This window comes from Schistocerca gregaria, chromosome 7 (genome assembly GCF_023897955.1).
Source record: "Schistocerca gregaria isolate iqSchGreg1 chromosome 7, iqSchGreg1.2, whole genome shotgun sequence".
NCBI classification, from domain to species: domain Eukaryota; kingdom Metazoa; phylum Arthropoda; class Insecta; order Orthoptera; family Acrididae; genus Schistocerca; species Schistocerca gregaria.
The window spans coordinates 517,593,240-517,607,468 of record NC_064926.1 but is presented as its reverse complement, the minus strand read 5'-3'; the positions used below and the strand labels follow the sequence as shown (position 1 = coordinate 517,607,468).

The 14,229-nt window shown below is 41.4% G+C and overlaps 1 protein-coding gene across 1 annotated transcript in view; it reads right to left on the bottom strand.

Moving 5' to 3' along the window:
• LOC126282013 (zwei Ig domain protein zig-8-like) overlaps window positions 1-14,229 on the bottom strand; it is a 1,268,067-nt gene that overhangs the window by 887,243 nt on the left and 366,595 nt on the right. The window lies entirely within an intron of this gene.

Below are 14,229 nucleotides of genomic sequence, written 5' to 3'. Positions count from 1 at the left end.
TAGGTTCGCTGAAGACGTAATAAATTTGATATCTGGTACAAATTATAGGTACACTGACGGGTGCGGGCAGCTTACCAGAGAGTCTTCACTAAGGCTGTCACGTAATCGTCGCTCACTTAGCTTCATTATCGAAAAATAGCGTTCGTACACGTAAATCTATGAGAACATGGGTATTACTTTTGCAGCCTCATTACGGAGACGTGGATACCCTCTACGAAGAAAACCATCTGAGAAGTTTTGGACAGCTTTAAAGTACTATAATTTGGCTGATAATCGGTAATTACAATGGAGTTAGATCAGTTCCATCTGCAAATGAACAGAAGTGTCCTCATCTGTCACGGCAAATGCGTTTGAAAACGTATCGAAAATAGCTGCGAGATTGACAGTGTCCTATAAACCATATGAAATTGTTCCTGTATATCTTTCAATATCGATATGAAGTACTGAAAACTCCCATTTTCTTTATCATCAGAGGGCTTAGGGCAATTGTGTCCTTTGAAATCTGATTTTCATTTTATATTCATCAACCTTTCCTATTAAATCAAACATAAATTGCTTCTCACCTAGCAACGTCTTATTGAGGATGTTCAAATATGCAGTCCTCAACTAAAAATGCGACGTCCTAAATCCATTCCGGATTATCTAATCTTGTACCTCGCTTTCCTTTTTTCTTCAAAGCTTTGACAACAGCACACCTTAACGCAAAAATCGTCCCATGTATGGCCCTCAGCTTAACCAAAGTTTTTACTGCATTTCTATCAGAAACTGTTGAAATTGTTGATATTATAATGAGTTTGACTTTTTTAATTTACTATTCAGATCACCAGTTTCGTGACGTGCTCCACCCTTGCAAAATTAGCACAGAGTGCTTGTTTATGTACATAATAATGTTGATAGTTGCAGTTATTTTATCGTACCAGACCTACGAGCCCATTTTGTGCCCCTCGCATTGCTAGCGCTCCATCGGCGGTAACGAAAATCGAAATATTTTATTTCAGGCCAAGGGCTTCAGTTGCCTCTACCACAGTTTTCAGCCCGTCAAGCGCTCTCTTCGAGTCTTTTATTGGCACCAAATCTAACAGCATAGACTGTTGTCGATTCTACAAACATAAATCGCAAGTGGTGTTGTGTCCTAAATGTTGATCGACTCGAAATCAAAAATGAAGTGAACTTAATTGCATTGACAGTTTGTAAGCGTATTGTCATATCGCTGGCTTGGTTGTGGAGTATCTTTGGGGGCAGCCGCGTCTGTAGTGAGTCGAGCACGGGACACAAACATGTGGTGTAGTGTGTAGCTCTGCATGTGAGAGGCTTTTTTTAGTATTTAGGTTGAAGTGTTGCTTCAAGTGCTGTTACAGTAAAGTAATGAAAAATGGAAATGGTTCAGAGGAATGTGCGTCAAGAAGTAATTGAAAACGAGCAGTGGCGTTAATAACGTATTTATGTTTCCTCTCGTTGCGTGTCGCACAGCATCGATCATCCGCGCCGTGTTCGATCTCCAAGAATGAACAAATTGGAACCAGTAATACTATTTACCAAGAGTGCAATCAAGTGCCAGTGATTCGTAGCAAGCGTGAGGACGTGCGTTCGATTATCACGTTTCCGCATTATCAACAATCACGCACGCTGCGACGGTTACGCGCACACTCGTACAAGTGAGAACTGAAAACTGAAAAATTAACTTTAGAACAGTGTTATATCATCGCTAGTGACATGGACTATTACCATATATCTGTGTGTATGACGAGCGTAAGAACTTTCGTTCGATCATTCGGCTTCCGCATCATCAACAATCACCCGCGTCGTGTCGGTTACGCGTACGCTCATCTGCATTACATTTTGGACTGTTAATCACAAGATTGTTAATTGGGATAAACATTTACGATTTAGACTGTAAACAGTGCAACCTGTGGTTCCTATATCGTCTCAGAATATAGATGTTCATAACAGACATAGCAGAGTGTGTTTTAACGATGAGTGGCTCCCCTAAACCCGCTTGCAAATTTCGATTGATAATTTCACGCAAGTCAACAGCAGTGTGGAGCAGAACCGCCGCGGGATTACCAGGTATTTGATGTGGACAGGGCGTACGGTCACGGCAACCGAGAAGTCAGTATAAGGTATCTCCCCCCACCCATTCGTACTCCCGGGCGTGTTACAAGTTAACTTTCTGTAGATAGCCGATGTCACGACCACTACGCGGTGTTATTGTTTGTCCCGAAAAACGAATTTCGGAAAACTTCTGTGCTGCCAATAGCATCACGAGTTCCGCTGGCTAAGCAATTCTCTGATTAACGAATTTGCAATTTATGAAACGTTTATCAGATCTGACAATTTTCAGGGGTATTTTGTTGTTTGCTTTTAACGGCAGGCAGATACATTTGGTTGCCGGCAAAAGAATAAGACGCAGTAGAACTGACTGTTAACACATCAGATTTCTACAAGCAAATATGTACAAATACATGCAACACAATCACAATGAGTTTCCTGTGTTGCTCATTTTGAGATGGTTCAAATGGCTCTGAGCACTATGGTACTTAACATCTGAGGTCATCAGTCCCCTAGACTTAGAACTACTTAAACCTAACTAACCTATGAACAGTACACACATCCATGTCCGAGGCAGGATTCGAACCTGCTACCGTAGCAGCAGGGCGGTTCCGGACTGAGGCGCCTAGAACCGCTCGGCCACAACGACCGGCTGCTCATTTTGAGATCGGCATGCTATGCAGCAGTGCACTTATTTCCATCCACCAATTTGTTTTTCTCATTCATCACTGAAAAATAATTAAATTCCTTGGGGACTGTAGTATAAATTCATTGTGTAGCATAGTGCAAGGGCCCAGCTATTATACGACTGCATAATATAGACACTGATAATTTTCATCCTTCTCTTCCAAAAAGCACTGCTGCTCACATTTAAATGCTCGTAAAAATATCTCGCTAGACTGCCTCTTTTTCAGTATATGCTCAATTGTATCAAACACTGTTAATTTAAATTTTGTTTCAACCGCAAGCAGCCGGTCAAATACCGGCAAAAACATCGCCGCTTCGCATTCCTACATGAAATGGCTCGCGGTACCGAGGACTTACGAGGAGGACCGAACAAAGCCCCCGCAGACAGAGCCTCCGCACGTCGGGCACGCCTGCCGCTTGGCGTTTTTAAAAATGCACCTCCTAACTGGCTACAGGTACTGTCAGGGTAATTTGTAAGCTTAAGAAAACATCCTTAATATGTCAATGTAATTGCTTTTTATTATTAAGCTAAAAGGCTTTGTGAAGAATATCCAGCAAAGTTCAAAACTTCATCGTTTACCCCCATCTTATTTAAGCCGGTTTGAGTGCTCGAGCGGTTCTAGCCGCTACAGTCTGGAACCTCGCGACCGCTACGGTCCCTGGTTCGAATCCTGCCTTTGGCATGGATATGTGTGATGTCCTTAGGTTAGTTAGGTTTAAGTAGTTCTAAGTTCTGGGGGACTGATGACTTCAGAAGTTAACTCCCTTAGTGGTCAGAGCCATCTGAGCCATCCATTTTATTTCTACATCTACATGACTACTCTGCAATTCACATTTAAGTGCTTGGCAGAGGGTTCATAGAACCACAATCATACTATCTCTCTACTATTCCACTCCCGAACAGCGAGTGGGAAAAACGAACACCTAAACCTTTCGGTTCGAGCTCTGATTTCTCTTATTTTATTTTGATGATCATTCCTATCTATGTAGGTTGGGTTCAACAAAATATTTTCGCATTCGGAAGAGAAAGTTGGTGACTGAAATTTCGTAAAAAGGTCTCGCCGCAACGAAAAACGTCTATGCTGTAAAGACTTCCCGACAATATTATCTATGTGGTCCTTCCAACTGAAGTTGTTCGTAATTTTAACACCCAGGTACTTAGTTGAATTGACAGCCTTGAGAATTGTACTATTTATCGAGTAATCGAATTCCAACGGATTTCTTTTGGAACTCATGTGGATCATCTCACACTTTTCGTTATTTAGCGTCAACTGCCTGATATCACTTCAGTTTTACTCGATGATTTGCCGTCTATCACTACGAACTGCGACCTTCCTGACAGGAAATCACGAATCCAGTCGCACAACTGAGACGATACCCCATAGCTCCGCAGCTTGATTAGAAGTCGCTTATGAGGAACGGTGTCAAAAGCTTTCCGGAAATCTGTTGTTGTTGTTGTTGTCTTCAGTCCTGAGACTGGTTTGATGCAGCTCTCCATGCTACTCTATCCTGTGCAAGCTGCTTCATCTCCCAGTACCTACTGCAACCTACATCCTTCTGAATCTGCTTAGTGTACTCATCTCTCGGTCTCCCTCTACGATTTTTACCCTCCACGCTGCCCTCCAATGCTAAATTTGTGATCCCTTGATGCCTCAAAACATGTCCTACCAACCGATCCCTTCTTCTAGTCAAGTTGTGCCACAAACTTCTCTTCTCCCCAATCCTATTCAATACCTCCTCATTAGTTACGTGATCTATCCACCTTATCTTCAGTATTATTCTGTACCACCACATTTCGAAAGCTTCTATTCTCTTCTTGTCCAAACTAGTTATCGTCCATGTTTCACTTCCATACATGGCTACACTCCAAACAAATACTTTCAGAAACGACTTCCTGATCCATAAATCTATATTCGATGTTAACAAATTTCTTTTCTTCAGAAACGCTTTCCTTGCCATTGCCAGTCTACATTTTATATCCTCTCTACTTCGACCATCATCAGTTATTTTACTTCCTAAATAGCATCCAAGTCCTTTGCCGTCTCTGACAGAATTACAATGTCATCGGCGAACCTCAAAGTTTTTACTTCGTCTCCATGAATTTTAATACCTATCCCGACTTTTTCTTTTGTTTCCTTTACTGATTGCTCAATATACAGATTGAATAACATCGGGGAGAGGCTACAACCCTGTCTCACTCCTTTCCCAACCACTGCTTCCCTTTCATGCCCCTCGACTCTTATGACTGCCATCTGGTTTCTGTACAAATTATAAATAGCCTTTCGCTCTCTGTATTTTACCCCTGCCACCTTTAGAATTTGAAAAAGAGTATTCCAGTCAACATTGTCAAAAGCTTTCTCTAAGTCTACAAATGCTAGAAACGTAGGTTTGCCCTTCCTTAATCTTTCTTCTAAGATAAGTCGTAAGGTCAGTATTGCCTCACGTGTTCCAACATTTCGACGGAATCCAAACTGATCCTCCCCGAGGTCTGCGTCTACCAGTTTTTCCATTCGTCTGTAAAGAATTCGCGTTAGTATTTTGCAGCCGTGGCTTATTAAACTGATAGTTCGGTAATTTTCACATCTGTCAGCCCTGCTTTCTTTGGGATTGGAATTATTATATTCTTCTTGAAGTCTGAGGGTATTTCGCCTGTCTCATACATCTTGCTCACCAGCTGGTAGAGTTTTGTCAGGGCTGGTTGTCCCAAGGCCGTCAGTAGTTCTAATGGAATGTTGTCTACTACGGGGGCCTTGTTTCGACTCAGGTCTTTCAGTGCTCTGTCAAACTCTTCACGCAGTATCGTATCTCCCATTTCGTCTTCATCTACATCCTCTTCCATTTCCATAATATTGTCCTCAAGTACATCGCCCTTGTATAAACCTTCTATATACTCCTTCCCTTCTTTGCTTAGAACTGGGCTGCCATCTGAGCTCTTGATATTCATACACTTGGTTCTCTTCTCTCCAAAGGTCTCTTTAATTTTCCTGTAGGCAGTATCTATCTTACCCCTAGTGAGATAAGCTTCTACATCCTTACATTTGTCCTCTAGCCATCCTGTTTACCCATTTTGCACTTCCTGTCGATCTCATTTTTGAGACGTTTGTATTCCTATTTGCCTGCTTCATTTAGTGCATTTTTATATTTTCTCCTTTCATCAATTAAATTCAATATTTCTTCTGTTACCCAAGGATTTCTAGCAGCCCTCGTCTTAGTACCTACTTTATCCTCTGCTGCCTTCACTACTACATCCCTCAGAGCTACCCATTCTTCTTCTACTGTATTTCTTTCCCCTATTCCTGTCAATTGTTCCCTCATGCTCTCCCTGAAACTCTGTACAACCTCTGGTTCTTTCAGTTTATCCAGGTCCCATCTCCTTAATTTCCCACATTTTTGCAGTTTCTTCAGTTTTAATCTACAGGTCATAACCAATAGATTATGGTCAGAGTCCACATCTGCCCCTGGAAATGTCTTACAACTTAAAACCTGGTTCCTAAATCTCTGTCTTACCATTATATAATCTATCTGATACCTTTTAGTATCTCCAGGGTTCTTCCACGTATACAACCTTCTTTCATGATTCTTAAACCAAGTGTTAGCTATGATTAAGTTGTGCTCTGTGCAAAATTCTACTAGGCGGCTTCCTCTTTCATTTCTTAGCCCCAATCCATATTCACCTACTATGTTTCCTTCTCTCCCTTTTCCTACACTCGAATTCCAGTCACCCATTACTATTAAATTTTCGTCTCCCTTCACTATCCGGAAATCTAGAAATACGGAATCAACTTGAGATCCCCTGTCTATAGCGGCCATTACTTCGTGCGAATGAAGAGCTAGCTGCGTTGCACAAGAGCGATGTTTTCTGAAGCCATGCTGATTACGTGTCAATAGATCGTTCCCTTCGAGGTGATTCATAATGTTTGAATACAGTCTATGCTCCAAAACCCTACTGCAAACCGACGTAAATGATATAGGTCTGTAGTTAAATGGATTACTCCTACTACCCTTCTTGAACACTGGTGCGACCTGCGCAATTTTCCAATCTGTAGGTACAGATCTATCGGTGAGCGAGCGGTTGTATATGAGTGCTAAGTAGGGAGCTATAGTATCAGCGTAATCTGAAAGGAACCTGATCAGTATACAATCTGGACCTGAAGACTTGCCCGTATCAAGCGATTTGAGTTGCTTCGCAACCCCTAAGGTATCTACTTCTAAGAAACTCATGCTAGCAGATGTTCGTGTTTCAAATTCTGGAATATTCCATTCGTCTTCCCTGGTGAAGGAATTTCGGAAAACTGCGTTCAATAACTCCGCTGTAGCGGCACAGTCGTCGATAACAGTACCATCGGCACTGCGCAGCGAAGGTATTGACTGCGTCTTGCCGCTTGTGTACTTTACATACGACCAGAATTTCTTCGGATTTTCTACCAAATTTCGAGACAATGTTTCGTTGTGGAACCTATTAAAGGCATCTCGCATCGAAGTACGTATTTATGTCAGTATCCTCCGTCACTTAACACGGTTTCACGAGCCCTGCATTCGATTTTCAGATTTCCGCCATCCCTCATTCGCAGATCGTGATTATTGAACAGACAACTGAAGCTCTTATTATGACTCTCCATCAGCTCAAATCGCGTAGGGCCTATATTGTGACCATTAATGATGACGATGATATTTGGTTTGTAGGGCGTACATATTGCCTTTCACACCAGTGTCGCCACTTCCACGAATGATGATGAAATGTTGCGGACAACACAAAACACACAGTGTCCGAGCGGAGATAATCCCCAACCCGGACGGGAATCGCACTCGGGACCACGTGAGTGACCATCAAGCTCGTTTAACAGTCCTATGGGTGTTTCTGTCAGGGCTGAAGTGAGGTGTACACCTTTGTAGGTGATGAGATTGAAGGATTAGAGCAATGAACTATCCAGTTGTGACAAAATGTACGATGTGACCTGGGGTGTACGAAATAATTCTTGACACACTACGGAGACATGTACTGTGTTGCATCCCAATAGTTGACTCAACCGAAGAGTTAAATTTGTACTAAATACGACATTACTTCATACTGAAGACGGCTCGTAACCAAACGTCCGCAATAATTATGAAAACTGCTCCCTTGTATTGGAAAGTTTAACTACAGTTATAAATGCCTTCACTCGTGCCAGTTGCCGCTACTAATACCCTACATACAAATTTCGCACTTCGATCTTAGCGCCCCTAGTGACATCTTGCGTCGTTTCTGCCTGAAACGGTCCTGACACTCATATTACGCGGTTGTTAACCTGGACAAACCCTTCCGGCTATGATAAACAAGTTTGAGTGATGGAGAACGATGTTGAAGGTCACCTTTCTATGAAGAAGTGGAAATAGCAAGAAGATACATTGGTGCTCGGAAACAAAATTATAACATATAGTGAGAAAAATGAAATCATGTATTTGTATGCCACGTCTGCCATCACATTATGAACATGACAAATGCCACCAGGCGCTGAGTTCCGCGGCTGTTGGAAATTCAGTTTATTCCGCAGAGGAAACAGAAATCTCCCTCCCCCACTCTTCCCCTCCCGCCACCAAACGAAAAATATCCTGAAAATGCTTCCTATCTATGATAGAACAAGAACATTGCGTCGCTGGCTTTTCCACAAAAATGAGGAAATGGTAGATATTTTTGTAATATGCTGATACATTCTATTACTGTTTATATTTCAAGAGAAACTGACTAAAAATAGCTATGGATGATAAGTGCCAACAGGAAAATAAACAGTGCGTATAAAATATTTTTTCTATTTACAAGGAATATGTTTTAAAAGTCTGGGCGTACCATCTTGCTATATGCCGAACAGGAAACGAAATTTTCGAAATATCCGCTCAACGTACCCAGACATTTTTCACCTTACATACGGCAGTCTAATCAGCACGAAGACCACTAGAAAAAGACCGATGTGAACCTGTGGTTTTGCCATTTCATTCGCATTCGAGGGAGTGGGTCTTAAACTCCTGCCCTGTGTGCAATTTAGGGATTGCAAGGGTATCCTTAATCGATTAAAGTTAGTTCCGGAGTGGTTACTTGGGTAAGATGTTCAGCAAAGTTTCACATTTGCCATTCTCCTATTCGAACTGGTGGTTTGTCACCAATGTCCTGTTCATGGGCGCCACGGTAGACCCAAGTCTGCCTATTTTCTTAAGTATATCGTTAGATCATACAAATCTTAAAGGTTTTATTTGCAGTTTCATTACCATCGTGGTCTTCCGGAATGAGGTACATGCGTCCCAATGTTTCCAACTGCAATCATTCAAGAACTAGCTGCTTCCTCGAACAATTGGGCTGAGAATAAAGGTGAGGTCTGCAGGAGAAAGTCCTGTCTATTCATGTAGGAAACTAAATGTGTCCAGATCAGTATTTGGATGAGGGCTACATAGTGAAGAATGGAGAAACATCTGAATATTTAAGTTTAGATTTACTTTTACTGATGTTCCATCACGTAGCTAAATAAGTGGATAGTTGTTTTACATTACATTTTGGTAACAAGTTGTACAAAAGAGCGTAAATTTTGATTATTAGGTTTTAAAATACGTAGTATAAGACTCAAATAAAAAGCTCAAAGTAATGTTAGACTGATAAAGTGGAAGGAGTGAGCTTAAGACTACATGATTAGGAACGAAACACAAAGAGGGGGGTAGAGAATGTGTAAAATCACTCCACCAGTGTATCTATATGACACAACTTGGTAGTGCACATCAAGCCCCTAGCATCTGCTTGGTATATTCATTGCTAATCCTAGTGATGGACCGAATGTTGGTAATAGCTCAAAATTAACGTGTAGTCGTTCCCGGGCTGCAGTATTCAGTATTCTTTCTGACACCTGAATAATATTCCACATCATAAGCATATCATACAACAGCATTTATTTATTAGTTTTGTTCACCTCTATCAGTTTAATGTACCTGTACGCCTGCTAATGTTCTGCAGGAAGAATACTGTAGAACAGCGGCAGTTCTTCAAAACCAGTTAACTCCTGGTAATAATACATGAGATTTCTAACCAGCAATTTTGGCTCTGTAGCATACGTCACAGCCGAGGGGACATTTGGCATGTTAGAGCCTAGCTTTGAAATAGTTAAGATGGCTTTTATTCACCCCAACAGATTTTCAATCTTAAGTTTATAACTTAATAACAGACGAATCAAAATTTTCGTTTGTAATTCCCCCTTTTTTATAGAAGTTGATTTAATTGCAGTTTACTGTTTAGTAAATCGAGATTGTTAACCTGATATTATGTTTACCGCTTAAGCAGACATCTTTCATGACAATCTTATCCATCCTCTATATGCAGTTCATATTGATAATGAGGTCACAGAATTTATTGTTGATTGTCACTATCTGCGCTTGCTAAGACTAAAGATGCAGTTGGACAGCAGTGTCGCAGTGTAGAGCTCTCGAGGGAAAATGACAATCTTAAATTTCTGCAGAGTTAAAAACATTTTGTCGTTAACCGGAAACTTGTGTAAATTTGTTGGTTCTTCCGGGAGATGGGAGGGCGGGAGAACGGCAGCCGAACTGGTAGTCAGTTTGGTGTGTACAATCTATGAGACGGGTGACATATCACCACCCATACAATTAATCTACCTAGAAAAACCGTTCGACAACGTAAAATGGTGCAAGATGAGCGAATGTCTCAGAAAAATAGGCGTGAGATTTACGGAATGACGCGTAATGTACACAAAGCACAAGACCAAGAGTGAACAATAGGATTAACACACCAACAAGGAAGAGCTCGCATTGAAAATTTTGTAAGACATGGATGTAGTCTTCCATCTCTACTGCTGAATCTACTTATCGAAGTAGCAATGAGAGAAATAAAAGAAGCGCTCAAGAGTGGGATTAAATTTCAGGGTCACAATATACCAATGGCAAGATTCGCCGATGACAGTGAAGGAGAATAACAGGATCTGTTGGATGGGATAAATCTCCATCTACATCCACATGGATACTATGTAAATCACGCTTAAGTGCCTGTTAGAGGGTTCATCGAACCACTTAATTAATACAGAATCCGTATTGAAAGTAAAAACGAATAAAGACGACGAAGATGAAAGAACTGAAACGAGAATAGTGGCAGATCCTACATCAGTATTGGTAATCACGAAGCTAGAGTAGATAAGGAATTTTGTTATCTTGGAAGTAAAATCACACATGATGAACTAAGCAAGGAGCACGGAACCATTAAGCCCATCAAGGACAAAAAGGAAATTCCTGGCCAAGAGACGTATACTAGTATCAAATATAGGCCATAATTTGAGGAAGAAGTTTTTGAGAATGTACGTTTGGAGTACAGAACTGTATGGTAGTGAGCGATGGACTATGGGAAAAACAGAACAGAAGACAATCGAAGCATTAGAGATTTACTGCTACAGAAGAATACTGAAACTTATGTGAACTGATGTGGTAAAGAATGAGGAGTTTCTTCGCAGTATCGGCGAGAAAACGAACGGATGGAAAACAGTGAGAAGAACAAGGGTCAGGGTGATAGGAGAAGGGTTAGCATATCAAGAGATAATTTCCACGGTAATAGAGAGAGCTTCTATAGGGTAAGAACTGTTGGAGCAAGACAGAAATTGCAATACATCCAACAAATAGTTGCGGCCGTGTGTTGCAAGTGCTACTCTGAAATGAAATGGTTGGCATAGGAGAGGAATACGTGGCGGGCTGTTACAAAATGATGACTCAAAGAGAGAGACAGAGAGAGAGAGAGAGAGAGAGAGAGAGAGAGAGAGAGAGTTGGTTGGTCGCCAGCATCAATGACAGTCGGGTGGGATATCGTGTGTCGTAGAACAGCGGTGTTTCAGTTACCAACGGGGCACGAAAGGGAGCCTATGGACATATTCGACTAGGACGGCGGTCGGTGTCTTTCGCTGGTTGTAAGAGAAGACGGCAATACCAACAGGACACGCTGAGCAGTGTATTTGTTAAGGCTGTTAAGGCGTGCTAGGAGAGTGCTTGGGAGGCCTGCACTCATTGCTTGTGATTTAGTGAATGGTCAAACTTAGACTGATGTACCGCGAATACTGTGTACAGTGTAGAAGATTTTATATATGTCAGAATGCGGCAGTTCATTACACTTATTATATTACGTGACTTGGCCATGAAGGGGAAGTTGTATTCATTGTTGTTTCTTTATAGGCTGCTGGGGTGTATTAATGTTTCTCTAAACAATACTTCTGTGCATTACTTGTCTGTCAAATGAGAGGGTAATCTATACTGTACATACCTGTAAATTACATAATTTGTAGTCATTACGGCTCTTCATAGAACAGGTAAGTTCGTAGCCAGTTTGACTGCAGTAGCAGTGAGGGTGGTAGCTAGTATAGTTAGGTGATACTCTGATTTTCTTCCGGTGTTCTACTACTCTGAGTTGCTGTCTACCGGCAGAGAATGTGAATTTTTATTTAGTATTTGTTGTTCTTGTATGGTCAATGGGGTTCCATCTAAAAATGAGTTAATTTATGATATTGTTTAAAGAATTCTTAATTTATATGTGATTGATGCCTAATTTCTACAAGTACTAGCTCTCGGCAACATACCAGTTAGTCCTCATCATTGAGTAATATTCCACTCTTACAATCTGTTTATGGAAGGTAGTGATGCGGTTAATAAATGTCTTGGGTAAAATAGGCCCAAGACTGAACAAGGTCCTTCCCAACCCGTCTCTCCCAAAATCCTGCGCTACAACATTAAATTGGAAATTTATTACAAAGAACTTTGCCCTTCTGCGAAGGGGGAAGGCGCAGAGCTTGGTCCCGCCTCGATCGACCATCCGTAAATAGCGTTAGCACTGTAGACAATATATAAGTTTTACTAATTTTGGCCTCCCTACGAAGTACGCTGCCGACATAGTGTATTCGCTGAGTAAAGCGCTGCCTGCTGGGACTGTGGCAGCCACTGCGGAAACGCAGGACCATTTCCTCTGAGGAGGCAGGAGGCGTATCTCCCGGGAAACCTCGCTCTCTCCGCGTTCGCGGCCGTAGAAGAATACGGCGAGCACCGCTTCACGGGGTCACTTTTTGCTGTGCGTCTCCTGTTAGCGTCCTAGTCGCGCTGTCCTGTCTATTCCGTGATTTACTAACTGAGACTGTTCCTCCTTGTCGTGACAGCCATTCACCTTGTTTACTACTGCGTGATGTCTGTTCACTCTCCGAGTGTACTGACAGGCAGAAGATTCGCTGGTTACCAGACGCAGTTCCGAGTATTCATTATCAAAGCTTTTTGTCGCTTAATTTCTGCTGAATCACTGCCTGGTGAGTAAGATGTATGAGACAGGCGAATTTCCCTCGGACTTAAAGAAGAATATAATAATTCCAATCCCAAAGAAAGCAGTTGTTAACAAATGTGAAAATTACCGAACTATCAGTTTAATAAATCACAGCTGCAAAATACTAACGCGAAGTCTTTACAGACGAATGGAAAAACTGGTAGAAACCAACGTCGGGGAAGATCAGTTTGCATTCCGTAAAATTGTTGGAACACTTGAGGCATTACTGACCCTACGACTTATCTTAGAAGAAAGATTAAGAAAAGGCAAACCTACTTTTCTAGCATTGGTAGACGTAGAGAAAGCTTTTGACAATGTTGATTGGAATACTCTCTTTCAAATTCTGAAGGTGGCAGAGGTGAAATAAAGGGAGCAAAAAACCTATTTACAAATTGTACAGAAAGCAGACGGCAGCTGTAAGAATGGAGGGACATGAAAGGGAAGCAGTGGTTGGGAAGGGAGTGAGACAGGGTTGTACCCTCTCCCCGATGTTATTCAATCGGTATACTGAGCAAGCAGTAAAGAACCAAAAGAAAAGTTTTGAGTAGGTATTAAAATGCATGGAGAAGAAATAAAAACTTTGAGGTTCGCAGAAGACATTGTAATTCTGTCAGAGACAGCGTAGGACTTGGAAGAGCAGTTGAACGGAATGGACAGTGTCTTGTAAGGAGGGTATAAGATGAACATCAACAAAATCAAAACTAGGATACTGGAAAGTAGTCGAATTAAGTATGGTGATGCTGAGGGAATTAGATTAGGAATTGAGACACTTAAAGTAGTAAAGGAGTTTTGCTATTTGGGGAACAAATAACTGACGATGGTCGAAGTAGAAAGGATATAAAATGTAGACTGGCAATGGCAAGGAAAGCGTTTCTGAAGAAGAAAAATTTGTTAACATCGAGTATGGTTTTAAATGTCAGGAAGTCGTTTCTGAAAGTATTTGTATCGATTGTAGCCGTGTATGGAAGTGAAACATGGACGATAAATAGTTCAGACAAGAAGAGAATAGTAGCTTTCTAAATGTGGTGCTGCAGAAGAATGCTGAAGATTAGAAGGGTAGGTCACATAACTAATAAAGAGGTATTGAATTGAATAGAGGTTAAGAGAAATTTGTGGCACAACTTGACTAGAAGAAGGTATCGGTTGGTAGACCATGTTCTGAGGCATCAAGAGATCACCAA